The sequence below is a fragment of the Lissotriton helveticus genome, chromosome 11, assembly GCF_964261635.1.
Source record: "Lissotriton helveticus chromosome 11, aLisHel1.1, whole genome shotgun sequence".
NCBI classification, from domain to species: Eukaryota; Metazoa; Chordata; class Amphibia; order Caudata; family Salamandridae; genus Lissotriton; species Lissotriton helveticus.
Window position 1 is genome coordinate 595,302,899 of NC_136072.1, and position 19,076 is coordinate 595,321,974.

At 43.0% G+C, this 19,076-nt stretch overlaps 1 protein-coding gene across 1 annotated transcript in view; it reads left to right on the plus strand.

Annotated features, from left to right (window-relative positions):
• LOC144790982 (putative G-protein coupled receptor 148) overlaps positions 1-19,076 on the plus strand; it is a 263,141-nt gene that overhangs the window by 78,128 nt on the left and 165,937 nt on the right. The gene's annotated exons all lie outside the window — the stretch shown is intronic.

Here is a 19,076-nt window from a genome sequence, read left to right on the forward strand (position 1 = left end):
TGCTCAGCACCTGCACTGAAGGCACCTGACTATGGCTATAAGTTCATTGTCCAAACAGGTGCTTCTGAACATAGGATTCGGGCATTGTTGGCACAAACAAATGATGAGGCCCAGGATTAACCAGTTACCTATATCGGCATATGACTCCTCCCTGGAGAGCAGTTGTGGTGTGGCATTGAGTGGGAAGCCTTTGCTGTGGTTTGATCCCTGAGGAAGCTGAGACCCTACTTGTTTGGGAACCACTTTAATGTTCAAACCAACCACTGGCCTCTCAGATGGCTGATGCAGATGAGAGGAAAAAACATCAAACTGTTGAGGGGGTCCCTTACCCCTACAGGGAATGTCCTTTACAGCGGAACACTGACCAGGGTCTGACCATGCCAATGCAGTTGGCCTTTCCAGGTTTTTCCACTTAGATACTGGGAACTACCAGGGGATAGGTTAATTGCTCATCACCTTTTGTCTGGTGGGAGGGGGGGGGGTCATGTAGGAAAGTACCCCTTTTTGTAGGGTTACCCCCCACTTTTTGCTCGAAATGCTGATGGTTATGACTCTGATAGTGCACTGGAGTCTGCTGCCCAGACCCCTGTGCCTGTGCTCTCTTCCAAAACTGCTATGTTTGACTTGGAGATCGCAAATGGGCAAAGACTTTACCCCCTTATAAGTCCCCAGTATATGGTAACTAGTATATACTATGTGGCATAGGTTGCTGCAGCACAGTTTTGTGCCACCCTGGGTGACCCAAGAAATGACTGACAGCAGGCCTGCCATTGCAGTCTGTAGGGGAAGTCCAAACTGTTTGAACTCGACTGTGCCCTCATCATGAGTAGCACAGTTAATGCACTATCTTTAATATATGTCAGGCACGCCTAAGGAAGGCCTCCTTAGTCAGGGTACGTTATGTTAAAGGTGTGGACATATAAGCGCAAATCTATATGTGTTAGCGGTCCATAGGATAACATGGGCTGCCAACCGGGCACTCTTGAGAATGGCAGCTCCATTCTTGTAGCACTAAATATGTCATGTTTGTTCGCCAACAATGTGCCTTCTCACCCATGACATGATTCTCGTGCCCTGGGTGACGTGGCATGCACCCAGGTGGTACCTTAGAGGTTTCCCACCTGGTTGCCTCATCTTCACTATGCTCTGGATGACTAGCCTGCACTTTCCTGCACCTGCTGCAGCCAAGACAGGTTTCTGACCTACTGCCAGGAAGTGTGATCACTCCCAGGAGTCAGGAACAAAGGTTGGGCAAGAATGAGGTTACACCTCCCTCCTCCTCAGCACGCTAGTGAAATGGCACAACAGAGTGGTAATCTTTAAAGGCTGCACTGCCTCTGATATACATCTGGCTGTCCCCCTGAAGAGGACACAACCCTCCCCTTGCCCCAGACACTTGCCCCAGGGCAAGGCAGGAATTTAGATTTGCAGGAGGTGTACATCTCCAGGAAGGCTGGCCACATTTCTTGGGTGAGAAGCCTGATCTGTACACCTAAAATAGAATTTTGCTATCTTTATAATGGCAGAAATAGTGGGTTCTGGGTAGAAACGGTGACCTACACCCCATGATGTGGCCACCTCAGTGGCGGATTAGCTGCAGGGACTAGCCGCCCATTGGTTACTAGCTCCCACCAGGGCCGGACTGGGAACTGAAAGCAGCCCTGGCAACTTTTGCCAAAGCAGCCCCCATCCGGCGCCAAGCGAGCGAGCCCGACCGCTACTAGGGGGGTTTGGGGAAAAAACAGACCAAAATGTTGAATTTTTCAGCACATTTTTCATTACATATTCAATTGTATTAACTTTCAAAGCACAGTAAATAGTGGCTGATGACCTTAGTCGTCCGCTCTGGCCCCTGCTCACCAACATCAGGCCTGTCCTGCTCACAGAGTCACAATTTTAAATCCACACTCAGAGGCCCTGGGGGCCATTGGTTCAGGCGCTAGTGCGCAGCTTAAACATGGCCCTGGGCAGGTGGGTGGGGGGGTCAGATGGCCTCTACCTTTGTTTAATCCCGTCCCGGCCCACAAACGACTGGATGCCGGACACGGACAGACAGACAGGCACTAGTAGTGAGTGACTCACCGTACAGTAGTCGGTAGCAGGGAGTGAAACAGGCAGAGGCACTTGCTCCCTAAGCCAACCAGCCCCCTCCGTGTGTACCACAGAATAAGTGGGAGCCCTTATGGGCCACACTTCCTTCTCAGTAGCGCTATGAAGCGAATCTTGGGCAGTGTGCCTTGAGTTATGACAAACTCTTCAGGTCAATACGCAAAACCCTTCGGGAAAGGTTTAGAGAAGTCTGAGTAGTATACAAAAAGCAATAGATAAAATAAAAAACTCCTGTACAATTTAATATTTCAAAATGTAGTTCATATTTTGTAGTGTTTGACTAGAAAGCAGAGTGGACAAGTGACGGTGTTATGTACAGCCGAGGATTGCAGTATTTGTGGCGCCTTTCCACGGCTTCCTGTCAAATCTGTCCTTTCATATGAATTTGCAGGTGTGTAGTAATGGTTCCGGTTTTAATGTCTTTTCTTAATGCTGAGGCCTTTCTCTCGTGATTTATTTACTTGTGGTGGAGAAGATATACGCCCAACAGAAGTCTTTGCTCTGTTAATTGTTTAACAGATGTAAGGAAAATATGTGAATTAGCCTTGCCGTGCAGCAAGGATGACATGGGCTCTGGTGCAACCATGGAAAAGGGCCCACCTGACTCTGTTAGGGTTATCAGGGTTCGATGGGCCCCTCAGGGCACCTGCTGCACCAATGGTAGCTATGCCTTTGACACAACCTGCTGTCATACCAGTGTGTGAGAATACCTACCTGAAAAGGCCTGCTGGAATTGTTTTAGCTTTGAAATTCTGGAGGATTGGGGAGGAAATGTACTGTACATTATTATCTAATATTGAGTAAAACAGTGTTTTACTACATGTGTTTCTTCTTGCATTGTACCATTCTATTATGGGAAATATCCGATTTTGATGAGGAGTCCCTTTGACCTTTTCTCCTTTCCTTCCCTGTGTGGCCTTCTCCTGGTCGCAGGAAGATGTCAAATCCTGTGCTTAATTAGTAAAAAAAATAGTGCAAGTACAGGAGCCCAAAGTTTTTATTAGGAGCCCACCAGCTGTGTATGCCAGGTTTGCTGAATACCACAGCTGCCTGGCCTTTATTCCATGTCATGCCGTCTCATGCGTCTTTATTCCACCACCGGACACTTATGTCTCTTTATCTTTATCTGCTGTTTTGGCCCTGCTTTTATTTCTCTTTTTTTCAGTTTTCATTACTTTTTCTTACACTATATTTCCCTCTTTTCTGATTTTCCTTTTTTTCTGACTTTTTCTCTCTTGCTCAGGACTAAAGCCTGAAGACTCGTCCTGGTCCCACCACACCACTACCGCTGGTACACATTCAACACCCCTGGTCGGATCAGTGACGTTTCTTTAATACCGTGATCGATGTCTCTGTAAATCTCCCTTTTGTAGCTGCCAGAGCCGACCCGGGCCCTGATTAAAGGTACACATTTCCAGACACCTGCTTTCAGAGTGTACCTTACTGCCTTTTATTTCCCCGAGGCTGCGTCACAGACACTGCCTTTGAAGAAAGTGGCCGGGGCACAAGTGTGCAAAAGTGTAAACCGTATAAATATGCATATACAACTGGCTGAGGATTGTCAATAGAGCGGCCTGGCCACACCCTGTCTGTGTTTAGGCCCAGATAGCGGATTGTGTATTTCTGCCGCCTCCCTGTAAGTTCTGCGGTTCGCCACGTCCACGAACATTTAAATCACACACGTAAGCCCCTTGCAGAGGTTTTTGTGCCCACCACAATTGCATTTCTGATATTTAGGCAAGAGGCGTAATGCAGAGTGCTGCTCCCCCATCCCCTCCCAGAATGTGGTGCGCCCCCTGCTTTGGATACTTCTATATTGCTACTGAGGCAGGGGCTAGAAATAATTAAATAATGGGCATCTCTCTCACCAGGTGTCGAGTGTTGACGTTGTTGCAGTCTCTGCTGGGCCTCTTACTTCTGGAATGCTCCTCGAGACCTCGACCTGGCCTCACCAGCGGATACACACACTTTTTATTGCGCATGATCACCACCGGCCGCCCCACTCTAAGATGGGTTAACTGAAGGGACTGCGCAGACGCGACGGCGGCCGTGGAGACATCTGCACACTGAGCGCTAGCGCGACACTCCCCCACCCACACTCACAGTGCTCCAAATATACAAATGCATGCCACCATTATTTATGCACATAATTGAATGACTCAGAGAGAGTCAGAGATTGAGAGTTGTGCCTGCTTTTTTTCCCCTGCACGGAGCGCGACGGAGAGAGACGCATGCCGTCTGTGAGAGATCATGCAAACTTCGTTGATTTATTAATTTATTTTTCTAACGCCGGCCGGACTAAAAATCGGCCGCAGCACCAAAACCGGCCCCTTGCCAAAAAAAAGGCCCCCACCCCATCCAGCCGACCGGGGGATTGCCCGGTGCCCGGCATTGCCAGTCCTGCCCTGGCTCCCACACCCTTAACTCCCCATAATCTAGGATTTAAAGCACCCCCTGACAACAGAACCTCAGATCTGAACAACTTGAATCAAGGAAGGACCAGAAAGGACACCCGTGGCAGAGACACCAGAGCTTTTCCCACAGAACCAAAGCAAAAGAGGGATACTTTGTCCTTGAGGCAACAGACTTGGAACTGAGTGAACGACCCTCGTCCTTGGCTAAAACTCGACACTCCTGAAGGAAGAAACCGTTGTGGAAGCCAAACTCTCCCTCATTCTCTCCTCTGGACTAGTGGCACTCACCCCCTGCAGATTGCAGGCAAAAACACTTGCTGGGTTCAAAGACATTGCTGGTCATCTGGCCCTCTGTGGGATCACCCAAACCCAGGTAGTCCAGTGCATTGTGGGAGTTGTAATCTCGCCTGTACAGAAGTGTCAGGCCTCTTCCTCACTCTCCCGGACCCCATGAGTTCCAGAAGCTTTATGCTATGCTTACTGCTGCCAAGGCGTGTCACCAACTTTACACAGGGACTGGAGACACCAGGCGCAGACTTGCTAGCGGAGTTTCGAAGGCTGTAGGCAGCTGCTGCACCCAGCCCCCACCTGTCCACATACTGAAGCATGGTGAAACGATACAAGTCCCCCCACCATCTGGCCATCTGGATCGAACCCCATTGTAACATAACCACCCCACGCATTGCATTAGAGCTGAGAGCAAAGCTCCTCCCCTACAGATTTATCACTGCTCTAAGCAAGCAGTGAATGTGTGCAGAGCTGGAGTTGCCCCAGTATTCCTGGATCTACAGGGTTATTACTCATTCTGGGGAAAATCATTTGGAACCCCTTGATATAGGTGGTGAGATACTGTCCAAAATCAAAGATTCTTTCCCTCCAGTATCTCCACACTTATATGCGGGGAACTTGTAATGATGTTCCAGTTCTGATCAATTGTTTCTTATTGTCTTTGGCACAATTTTAGGTTACTAGACGAATTTTAATAAATCAGTTACCCCATTGATCTCATATGAAGAGGTGCTTTTAATAGGGATTGTGAACATTTATACTTTAAGTGATGAAAGTAGAAGCTTATTAGCTATGATTATATATCCACAGAGAGGCACTACAATGAAGTTGGGAAACCTTCTCCCTTTAAACGAAGAGAGGAACTGAGTAGGAATTGCGTAAATTTGAGCTTATGGGGAAAATAAACCCCATTAAGTTGTATGTGTTTTTTAATCTTTGTCTTTATTGAATAATTTGATAATATAATGTTCGGATCATCTTTAAACCTTCTTAGATGGCATACTGAATATTTTCCTTTAGGGTAATCATAAATTTGCCTTGTATCTACAACGGAAACTCATGGTTTATCTTTCTCTGAAACAAGAGTAAGCAGTTCAAACTTATCAGGAGCCTTATCTTTGTTACATCTAGCTCTGCAGAGTCAAGACGTTCTTCTGTCTAAGGATTTATTTCACTGCCACTAGGCGAATCCAAAGCAGTGGTTATAAAATCCAATTAAGACATTGTCATAACATGTTCGCCTTTTTACAAGTGCATTACTTAATATTTCACTTGTATTAATGTGGGCAGAATATCCCTCACGTTTGTGATGGAGAAACCTTCTGCCAAACTGTAAATCAAGTCCATTGTTTGAAACCTACCACTACTTATTCAAAGCAATTTCTGTAATGTGTTCCTAGTCCCGAGCTCATATTTTAATAAGCCTTGCATCTAGCCACAACCTGGTCAGGTCTACTAACTTATGGAATGCCCCCAGTTCTGTAAAAAGACATAAAGGAACATTTAAATTTATTTTTGAAGATGTATTTCCTTTCCTACACTTTAATGCTTCCACATAATAAACTGCACTTTCCATAATTATAGTGAGCTCACATCTTAAAAATGTTAAGGTGATTTTTAACATTATTTCTCGCTTCTCACCATCAACCTTATTGTAATACTTGGGGAATATTTTACTTTTTTCATATACGCCTTTTTACGGGCTTTGATGTCTGCCATTTTAACTCTGTAGAATCATTCTTTTTGATTCCTCCATCACACACACATTGGGATTGACCAAACTACCTACAGAGAACATCAATGGTATCACAAGAAACATTTGTGCTGCTTCTGTCTATAAATAGCTGACATTAAGGTGCTGTGATTACGTGGCAAGAACACTTTAAGCTTGTAACTTCTCTTCTAAGTCTTTCCTGCTCACATGTAACTAAATCAAAAGAAACATGCATTTAAGACACCAAATTTGTTGTTGGTTTGGTGGTGTCTTCATAGTGAATGGATTAGGAAGGAGTGCCCCTTATAAGCCTATCTTATAGTGAAAATCCATAATGCTACTACTGTTTGACACATTTGAGAAACTAAGGCGAAAGTACATTTCAGAAGTTGTTGAGTCATTGTTGGGTCGATAGTGTTAACAATTGCAATATCAATGCATTTCCTAGTAACACATTTGCTTGACTGTTCTGTTACTGAGACCAGCCACCACTAACACATTGTGTCCCTTGAAATGAAGATATAGACAGTCACCTGTTGAACACTTATGCACCATCGCTACTATGGGATAAATGCCCTAGTACATCTAGGAATAATCAGGCATCACGCTTATTTTACTGTTAGTACCCTAGCACGTTGAGTGACACCTTTATGGCATTGACAGCATACTCCGAGATTTGAGCAATACCAGTAGATTTTGGCAGCAGTCTTATATATAATGGCAGAATTATAGCATTCGGAAACAGGGGTGCTGATGATATTTTATTTTCTGGCACTAACACTGATTCTAAAGGGATGCTCAATGGCAAAGTATGCCCGATGGCCCTAGTCTGCTGCCATGTTATTCATCAAAGTTGCTCTTTTTTCTGCCACAGGTTTTCGACGGGCAGTTTGTCAGTAGTATTTTAAAAAAACATTATTTAGTAATATTTAAAAAAAAACATTCTTTCTCCTGTAGCATAGACTTTTTCCCCAAGAATTCAGTGTTTTTACCTAACACACTTTTGTCCAATAGGCAGTAGAACATACATGTGATACCAAATACATAATTATTTTTTTCGTTTGGGCACTTCGGTACACATTAAATTATTAGATTATTCATGAGAACTTTCCCTCAAATGTATGTATTGCTAAATAATTATGGAGAGCTGCTGTTTTGATTCAATGCAACTTTAAAGCACTAATCTGGCCTCAATTGAATATGTACACATACTAGATTTTCCTTTCATTTAAATTAGTATGTATATTACGGTGAATGTGACGCCTACTGATCAGCTCCCAGTGAGTATTAGGTATAAACCTGGATGTTGATGACCCACCTCTATTGAATGGATATGAGGTTATGCCTGGGAGACAGGATCTGCCTTTCAGAACTTGGGGATCGGTCTTTGAGTGGAGAGAGGAGGGATGGTCCCACTGTGTGCCCACTATTGAAAGGCTTGTCTTAACAGTACAATCTTTAATCTCTTTCAGAAGGGGAGAGAATTATTTTGGAATCTGGTTAAAGGATTCAGCGTCCCAAGCCTTGTTTGATTCTTCTGAATTTGACTTTTGCAATAAAAAAGGAGCGTCATGAGTCTGAAGTTTCTTTGCAATACGTAGAGGGGCAGATGTGGAAGGTACTTGGAAGGTTTGTTTAAAGACTGAGCATTTTTAATTGGATTCTGTATTACAATGGAAATCAAGGAAATGTCTTAGGGTGTTATTGGATTTTTCAAAAAAAGGCATATTGTGGAAAACCATTTCTGTATATAACAAGCATTTACAATGCAACGGTCTCGCCTTTGCAAAAGTTAGAGGTATTGGCATTGTAAATGACAATTTTTTTATTTATGTGTTGGTTTTGAAAACAGATAAATAAATGGCATTGTCATTTACAATGCCAATAGCGTAATCTCTCGCAAATGCCACACACAAACACACATACCCACACATACACAGAGCCCCCCCCACACACACACACACACAGAGCCCCACACACACACAGAGCCACACACACACACAGAGCCACACACACACACACAGAGCCACACACAGTGTCACACACACACTGTCTCACACACACAGTGTGTCACACACACACAGTGTCTCACACACACAGTGTCACACACACACAGTGTCTCACACACACAGTGTCTCACACACACACAGTGTTTCACACATGACTCCCGCTCTTGTCCCCCACCCCCCTGTTCCTAGCCTGCCCCTTCTCCAGCCTTGTCCCCTCCCCGGATCTCTCGCTGCTCGGTGCCAGCCTGCTCCGCCTTGCTTCACTGGCAGCCCCCCCCTCCCCCACAGCACCGCCAGTTATTTCTTTATATAGCACTGTTACCAGCTAGTGGGGTAACTGTTGAGGGCGGCATAGAAGGGTGCACATACAATCAACAGTAGGTTTATGGTACGTTACTGAAGCTCTACGCATTGGAGCTGTCGAGTTTTGAAAGAGGTTAGACTGCGGAAGTTTGAGGCGTGCCTTAACCGGAGCCTGAATTCTGTTGAATACTATGTTATGTTTAGATACAGTATTCACGGACACAATGAATGCACGTAAGTCTAGGAATTATGTACTGCACAGCTGCTGTCCCCGAGAAACAGGATAGCTGCACTGAAGATAAAATGTCCTCTCTGCTTGGCTTCACTACCTGTAGATACTGGAATGCTCAGTAACAATACAACGTAGCCCGGTTCATACAGGAAAGTCCAAGCGGAACTGCACGTTTGATGTTGTGACTGGATGGCGCAAGAATTGTTTAATAAATTAACCGATTGCACGCCCCTGGTTACTGGGTATCTCAGGAACCGACCGCTGTACCACTGCAGCTCTAGTTAGAGACCAGAAATTGTGCAGTGCCAGTGACCACACCAAGAAACTCTGAAGTGTGCTCCTCAGAGCTGCCCTGCCACTACCTCCGCAGTCAGATGCTGAGGGTTGTGCAGAGCGGATCAAGAAGTTTTCACTGAAAGCCTGGGGCTAACTGGAGAACTGACTACACTCCTATGGCCACTGGGAAGCTTCATATAGCCTAAATGCAATTTGCTTCTGGAAAACTTAACTAGACAATCGTTATTCGAAACTACGGAACACTGCTTCAATTACTGAAGCAACCATTATGATGCCGAACGATCTAACACAAACCCTTGCAAGCACATGTGAGGCAACTTTCATGTCCTGGGCAGGGCAGGGTGCTCTTTTCCTCTTCGAGACTTTCAGCCAAGCCCATTCTTGAAAGCTTCTCCCCCTGCAAGCAGCCCAGGCTGCGCACACTGACACTCATAAACCCTCCCACAAACCACAGCAGCTAAACGCTATAAGGTGGGCGACAGACAAGTGGGTACTCACGAGCAACACGAGCAGCAGCATTGTCGCCTTACAGCACTCACTCCAGCAGTGCCTGAAAGGAGCCATAATGCTGCTGCCACGTCTGAGCACGCATGCGCACTCTCACAGAGAGCGGCGGCGGAATAGGCGTGCCCCGTGCATGCCGTGAATTGTAGTTCTCTTTCGGAATTCATCGCTTCGATACATAGGCTTGGGAGTGCAGAGGAACAACCGGGATCAAGCTGTGCAACGTGATAGGTTTTGTGAAAGGGAGGGAAAATAACCGTAAGTGTGAAAGGGTATACACTCAAAATATCGAGTTTTTAATATCGATTTGCATTAATATCGATTTAAAAATATAGAATGGACACAATATCGAATGGACAGAATATAGACTACAAAAATATCGAATTGAATAGCAGTAATGTCGAATCCAAAATATAGAATGTACAAAATATCGAATGGACAGAATATAGACAACAAAAATATAGAATGGACAGAATATAGACAACAAAAATATAGAATGGACAGAATATAGACAACAAAAATATCGAATTTGAGGTAAGTAAGTTGATATCAATTTTTTCAAGGTATTTTATATGTTAGTATATGTGTGAAAAGTGTATATTTATTTTATAATTTATTTTAATTAATTAATTTTATGGTATTTAATTTTTGCGTAATATAATTCTGTAGCGGGTGTGTGAGTTTATAGGGGAATAGGGTGGGAAGTAATTTAATTATAATTAATTTAATATGTTAATTTATTTATTGGTATTTATTTTGAATTAATTGTTAATTAATTGTTAATTGGTTATGAATTAAAATATAATTGGTAATTAGTTTTAATTAATTCATTAATTGATAATTATGTTAATTTTATTAATTAATTTATTTTCTGTAGCGGGTTGTGGGTTTATAGGGGAATAGGGTGGAAAGTAATTTAGTTATAAATAATTAAATTTTTTGATTTATTTATTGGTATTTATTTTGAATTAATTGTTATTTAAATTTTTAATTGGTAATTAATTAAAATATAATTGGTAATTCATTTTACTTCATTGATTAATTGATAATTATGTTAATTTTATTAATTTATTTTCTGTTGCGGGTTGTGTGTTTATAGGGGAATAGGGTGGGAAGTAATTTAATTGTAATTAATTAAATATTTTAATTTATTTATTGTTTTTTAATTATTATTAATTGTTCATTAATTAATTGCTAATTGGTAAATAATTTGTATTAATAGGTAATCATTTTTAATAATTAATTTTTATTTGTATTTTTAATGGATTAATTATTATATTATATAAAATTGTTAATTGCTTTTAATTAATTTGTAATTGGTATTAATATTTAATTTATTTTTATTCATATATGAAGAATTTACTTTCCCTACTGTTGCACTCTCTGGAGGGGGAATAGTCATTTTTACCCCTACGCTATCCAACGCTTTCCCTACTGTTGCACTCTCTGGAGTGGGAATAGTAATTTTTACCCCTACGCTATCCAACGCTTTCCCTACTGTTGCACTCTCTGGAGTGGGTATAGTAATTTTTACCCTCCCGCTATCCAATGCTTTCCCTACTGTTGCACTCACTGGAGTGGGATTAGTAAATTTTATGCCTACGCTATCCAACGCTTTCCCTACTGTTGCACTCACTGGAGTGGGAATAGTAATTTTTACCTCTACGCTATCCAAGGCTTTCCCTACTGTTGCACTCTCTGGAGTGGGAATAGTAATTTTTACCCTCCCGCTATGCAATGCTTTCCCTACTGTTGCACTCATTGGAGTGGAAATAGTAATTTTTACCCCTACTCTATCCAACGTTTTCCCTACTGTTGCACTCACTGGAGTGGGAATAGTAATTTTTACCTCTACGCTATCCAACGCTTTCCCTACTGTTGCACTCTCTGGAGTGGGAATAGTAATTTTTACTCTCCCGCTATCCAATGCTTTCCCTTCTGTTGCACTCTCTGGAGTGGGAATAGTAATTTTTACCCCTACTCTATCCAACGTTTTCCCTACTGTTGCACTCACTGGAGTGGGAATAGTAATTTTGACCCCTACGCTATCCAACGCTTTCCCTACTGTTGCACTCTCTGAAGTGGGAATAGTAATTTTTACCCTCCCGCTATCAAATGCTTTCCCTACCGTTGCACTCACTGGAGTGGGAATAGTACATTTTATGCCTACGCTATCCAACGCTTTCCTTACTGTTGCACTCTCTGGAGTGGGAATAGTAATTTTTACCCCTACGCTATCCAATGCTTTCGCTACTGTTGCACTCACTGGAGTGGGAATAGTACATTTTATGCCTATGCTATCCAACGCTTTCACTACTGTTGCACTCTCTGGAGTGGGAATAGTAATTTCTACCCCTACGCTATCCAACGCTTTCCCTACTGTTGCACTCACTGGAGTGGGAATAGTAATTTTTACCTCTACGCTATCCAACGCTTTCCCTACTGTTGCACTCTCTGGAGTGGGGATAGTAATTTTTACCCTCCCGCTATCCAATGCTTTCACTACTGTTGGACTCACTGGAGTGGGAATAGTAAATTGTATGCCTACGCTATCCAACGCTTTCCTTACTGTTGCACTCTCTGGAGTGGGAATAGTAATTTTTACCCCTATGCTATCCAACGATTTCCCTACTGTTGCACTCACTGGAGTGGGAATAGTAATTTTTACCCCTACGCTAACCAACGCTTTCCCTACTGTTGTACTCACTGGAGTGGGAATAGTAATTTTTACCCTCCCGCTATCCAACACTTTCCCTACTGTTGCACTCGCTGGAGTGGGAATAGTAATTTTTACCCCTACGCTATCCAACGCTTTCTCTACTGTTGCACTCACTGGAGTGGTAATAGTAAATTGTACTCTTTCCGCTATCCTACAGTGAAAATATTTTTATTTTTTATTAATATTACGTTTATATATATATATATATATATATATATATATATATATATATATATATATATGTATTAATAAATCAATTTGTATGGTTTTTTTTAACTTACATTCATTTTTTATTAATTTTAATGTTATTTAAGTATGTTTAAGTTAATTATATTTATTATTTCATTAATTTTTATTTACTTTAAAGCATTAAAAAAAATCGATAATTTGACTATCTATATTTTTTACAACGATATTTTTGATTCGATATTTTTGTACTTACCTGTTTGGAGATAGGAAGTCGATATTTTTGTATTCTATATTTTTTACTTGATATTTAGGTAGTTCTATATTTGTGTCATCGATATTATGTCAGTGATCCGTGTGAAAGTCTATAATAAAGTGGGGACGGGGACGGGGCTGCGGGAGGAATGGAGCAAGCACTCGCCATGACGTTGTGTTTTCGCTGTAAGCTCCGTCCTTTTCAGACTGGGGGGCGTGTTTTTCTAGAGAGAGAAAGACACGAAAAAAACACGCCCCTCAATCCGAAAAGGACGGGGCTTACAGTGAAAACACAACGTCAGAGAGACCTCTTCTTCAATGGCTGGCCGCCGTTTAGGAGTCCAGGGAATGGAGAAGAGGGGCGGGTAAAAGCCCCACTACTAGAGACATAAGATCTCGCGAGCGAGACTGCGCAAGCACAGGCTACGCTAGCCGAGACCTAAAAACAAGGCACATTCTGGAGACCCATTTCCGTATCTACAGCAGTGTTTTATTGTTTTTTTCTATATTCAATGTTATTGGCATTTTGTATAACAAGATACTCAAAGCAACATTTGTATCACTGTGATGCGTAAGACATTTCATTACAATTACAATTATTATCCCCCTCTCTAGCTGGTATAAAAAGGAAAGGGCCAGCCTTTGCGCCATGAGCAATCAGTCCAATGAACCCATCCATTTGCCCCATACTCCTTCATGTTTGTTCGGGCACCCTCTTGCCTCACATACACACAGCGAGGCAAAAATCTACATCAACAGTGGTAACGAACCTCTGCCCCTCAGAGGAACTATTGAGGTAGACATCAAGTATGGGGACCAATCCACCAGGGCCAAGTTCCACTTAACAGAGTGCAGGAAAGGTACGCTGCATGGATGTCACACTGCTGAAGATCTAGAGTTGGTGTTCTTTGTGAAACAAATACCCAATGCACATGCAGGCGCTTTGCTGGCAGAATTTCCACAACTATCCATGGGTCTGGGCAAGATGAAAGTTCAACAAGTCAAGCTGCAAGTTGATGACTCCATCAAGCATACAGCGCTGAGGCACCGGCGAGTTCTATTTCAAATGAGGTTGCTGGTTGAGCGGGTATTACAGGAGCTCAAGAAACAAGGAGTCATCAAGAAGGTGTCTGGTGCCATACCATGGGTATCACCGCTTATCATCGAACCAAAACCCAAGCAGCCATGTGCAATATGGTTATGTGTGGGAATGAGTTTTCCAACCAAGTCATCCGAAGAGAAACGTACATAACACCAATGATGGATGACATAATGGTGGATCTCAATGGGGCAGAGTGCTTTTCTAAACTGGATCTAAATTCAGGATACCAACAGCTTGAGCTTGCCCGGAGAGTCACTATATTAAGACCTTTTCAACACATGTGGGTTTCAGACGCTACAGAAGGCTGATTTTTGGCCTCTCCTCCGTGGTAGTGGTTTTTCAGAATGCCATTAGAGAAGCTCTTTCTGGACTGATGAACATAATCAATCTAAGTGACGATATCCTGATATATTCCGAGAACCTGGAGGAAAATCACGCTTGACTGAGGGCCATCCTCCAGTAACTGGCAGACTGTGGTTTCATGTTGTACAAGAAAAAATGCTCCTTTTATCAGAAATCCTATCTATTTCTTTGGTATCTGCTTTCCAGGGACAAAGAAGGCAAAGGCGATATGCAAAGTGCCCATACCCCAGAATCCAACAGAAGTTTACAGCTTTCTGCGAATGGCAACATACTGCGGGAAGTTCATCCCGAACCTTGCCACAATGGCAGAACCTCTCAAAAACAGTGTGTCATGGACCTGGGGTCCAGATGCGGAGAAGGCATTCTGGGTCATACAAGGAGCGCTTTTGGGCACGGCCACCTTGGCCTACTTCCACCCTTGGTGAAGGACCCAACAAGTGATTAACACCAGCCCGGTAGGGCTAAGGGCCATGCTTCTACAAGAAAAAAGAGAATGAGCGGGCACCAGTAGCATACGCTAGCCGCACGTTCTCATCCACTGAAACTCGCTATGCCCAAATCGAGCAGGAGGCTGTACTGAAAGGACTTCAACCCTTTCACAAGAAGTCAGAATCAAATTTAAGGTGGCTTGTTGTAGTTACTAAACTCTCCTTCATCCACAGCCTCCACACTTACGATCATCCTTAAAATGTCAGATGATATAAACTCCAGGGCCAAAGACATTCTCAAACTAGAAACACAGCAATGTAAAGCTCACTTGTAGGCAACTCAATTGTATTAGGTATTGCCCCTACTCTGGAACCTTTGACCAAGGAGCTCCGATATCTGGAACATCTACGGTTACAGAAACAAATGAAAAACGAATCTGTTCAAACTATACCGTTACCTGCAACCCATACAAAGCAAGTAGCCTCCGTTACAACTTTTGTCCCTCTTAAGCCTTTTTCCTACACCTGTAACCTTTTTTGCCTTTGCTCTCCTTCCTTCTAGGCAGCATCTCTCCCCTGTCCTTACATGACCTCATCTCTTTTGGTCTCTGCTTCTCATTGTCAAAGGTTTTCGCTGCTTCTTCCCAATCCTCTGCTTTTCTACTTTTTTACATTTTAACCTTGATAATACTGGTTTTAATATTGTTATTTCAAACGTATTTACTTTCCCTCCTGACCTCTATGTTGCTTCTTATTTTCATTAATTCACTGCAAATCAAAACACTGGTTTCCATAGTTTTTCAGTATGAAGTCCACATATATTTTCCTTTAGGCAACGCAATGCTATAAAAAATGTAAAATATAAAATAAATACGGAAAACAGCGTTCTTGCTTATGCACAGGAGATAAGCAAAAATCATCCTCAAATTGGGTGTGCGTCTAGGTGTCCTCTGCATCTTTTTGGAAGTCTAGGTGCTACTGCTTAGTAATCAGGGCAAAGAAATGCATAGGAATGCTGTTTGGTAGAGGAAAGAGTAGCACTGTGAAATCCATAGACTGTGCATTTCATGTAGTCGTAGATTGAGGTGAAACATACCCGCTAGCTTTTGTTATTTGAAAATAATGTACCCAGCATTGCTTGATAAATTTGGGCATATTTACGGATTTGCCAAAAGTACTTTGGAAAATTAATGTTTGTTACACTATGATGTGATAACACCATGTCTGTTATAGATGTCTTCCTACTCTGTTTGAATGTCTGGGTGTTCAAATATACCACCTAGAGTTGGACCTCATCGCTGGTAGCCTACATAGACTGGCGGGTGCAATTCAGAACTCTAGGCCAACTTGCTCCTGCAAAATATCACTTTCTGATGATAATACTACCCCATTTGCAATATTTCTTTGCTAAGCTTCCAGTGATCCTTCCACTCTTGTTCCTTACATAGACTCAATGCTGCTAAACGTGTTTAGAATGGAGATAGACATAGGTTGGCCCTAGAAAAAAATCAGACCATCTGGAGCCCCCAGATGTCGAGCTATAGTACTTTGTAATAGGTGACTCCCTGCACTGTAGTTTCTATATCACAGGTGTTTGTCCGGGGCAATGAAACCAAGAAACATTTGAGGAACAATAGGGCATATTACCAAGGGCCTTATCGCCGCTTTAGCGGGAATTTTTCCTGCTAAAGCGGCGATAATATTATCGCCCTATTACCTAGCTGTCGCTAACACCAGTTAGCGACAGTTAATAGGCGATAGCGGGCATTTAGGGGCCCACTTTGCATGTCAGCGATAATTATCGCTAATGACATGCAAAGTGGGCGTGCCAAGATGTTAGCAACTGGAAACAGTCGCTAACATCGCTATCCCCTATTACCAACTTTTGGAAATAATCGTGCTAAGCGCGATTATCTCCAAAAGCTAACGCCTGCCAGAGCAGTTCTTAGCCATGTTATCCAATGGTAGGTGGATAACATGGCTAAGAGCATTTGCTCGGTAATGCATGAATATCGCTGACTTTTCAGCGATATTCATGCATTTCGGCTGATTTTTATCGCTTAGGAGATAAACCTTGATAATATCAAGGCTCCTAAGCGATAAAAATAGGCGAAGCTCGGCGATATAATTTTAGCTGCTAACCAAGCTCCGCGATAATTATCGCTATAGCTTGGTAATATGCCCCAATATTTGGTAAATGTGGTAATAGACAACCCTCCCCAAAACTTATTGTGACCACGCACTACTGCTCGACTTAATTTGTTTGCTTTGTTTATTTTGTTAACCGGCTGGTGTGTTCTTGGGCGAGATGTGACATCTCCCACTACCTGCGTTATTTCTTCTCATAAAATTGAGATTGCACAGATCAGGTCAACAGTGTTAGCTACTATAAACAAATTGGATATTAAGATAGTGATTGCACGAAGGCTTCAGTTCTAGAACTTGCCATACCTTATTTGGCCTGCATAGTGAATCAATGCTTTAAAATATGGTCACCCTGTATAGCTGTAGTGTTTCTGTTTTACTCTCATCACATGCACTTTAGAATTTTTTATTTTTTTAAACTTTATTTTCAAGTTTTTTTAATACAACAAGAGTCTAAGGGGGAGTACAGTTACAAAGAAAGACGCATTCATTACCCAAAAGGGACACATCAGAAGCAATCTCTTGGTACAGGCTACCATAACATCATATAAGTCTTGTATGACAGTTCGCAGGAGTATGGGAATAAAGGATATTATTACGAGGCACAGGTTGTGATAGACATACATAGGCAGTATGAAAACATTAGATATGAAATAGATATGCAGTAATCATCCGGGGGAACTGTGTGGCTAGGCGTGCACTTTGCAGTAGTTCATTACATGCGGCATGCGAGGGCAGTACAGTGGTCCCTAAGTAGTGAATATCATCATGGACACATTCCAAGTAGCATTTCACAATTCACCCTTTCTGTGACAGGGGGTCCTCGTCTTCACCACTAGAATCAGTACGAGACAGTAAATAACATTGCAACGGGGCCCATATATCAGCAGGCCGCGAGTTCAGTGGCATCAGTTCAGCATATGATGTAATCTGTTCTTAGCAATATACAAGATCGGTCAGCCAGTTCTTGAATTTGGGCGCTCTCCCTCTGCCCCATCTACACGCCACTCGTCGTTTGGCCAAGAGCAGTGCCAATGCCACAAATTTACGATGTGAGACATTTATCAGTTCCACAGACCCCAACAGTGCCAGAGTAGGGGATGGTGCTAGCTCAACATTGATCATCATAGAAAGGGCGCTAAACACCTGTTGCCAATACATCTGTACAGCTGCACAATTCCAAGCTAGAAGTAGGAAATCAGCATCAGGGGCATGGCATCTCGCACACTCATCGGATTCACGCAGTTTATACCTATACAGTCGCGCAGGTGTGTAATACAGTCTGTGGATAAATTTAAAATGCAGGATTCTGAGCCTGCTACTAGAAGAGATACGCTCAGTTTGCTGCATGCAGAAAGTCCATTGTGCATCAGTAAGCACCATGCCCAATTATTGTTCCCAACGCGTCTTCGCAGCCGGCGGGCTTACACCTCGAAGGGAGCGAACTGACTTGTAGATAGTGGACACCAAGCGCTTTGGCGTGGCGGTAAGAAGTGGTTGGTGTAGGGGTGCGAACACTTGGGGCTCTCTTGGGAAATCAGGTGTAAGTGTCCGAAGGCCCTGACGAAGTCGAATATATAAAAAGGTGTCAAGGGGTGTTCGCTGAGTGCCGCCAGTCAAGTCGTCTAAGGAGCGGAACGTTCCATTTTTATATAGATCCCCCATTTCGTAACATTCATGCGCACCATGAGCTTGGGAAAGAGAGCCTCTTGCAATAGAGGCATATGCGGGTGGTACGCCAGAGGAAGGAGTGGCGAGTATATCAGGGTAGTGCCAAGCATCTTTCCCAGTTGATGCCATGCATTGACTGTGCTCAAGACCGTTGTCTGAGTCCTATCTCTGCCAGGGTTTTGCAAATAGAGTGCGCCATCCAGTGGCACAGGATGAGCCAGCCAGTGTTCTGCCGCAACTTGTGGCATATACTGGGGCTGGAGGACCCAAAAAAAGGCAAAATGGGCCTGAGCACTATAGTAATATAGTTCGAAGTCTGGTATGTCGAACCCACTCT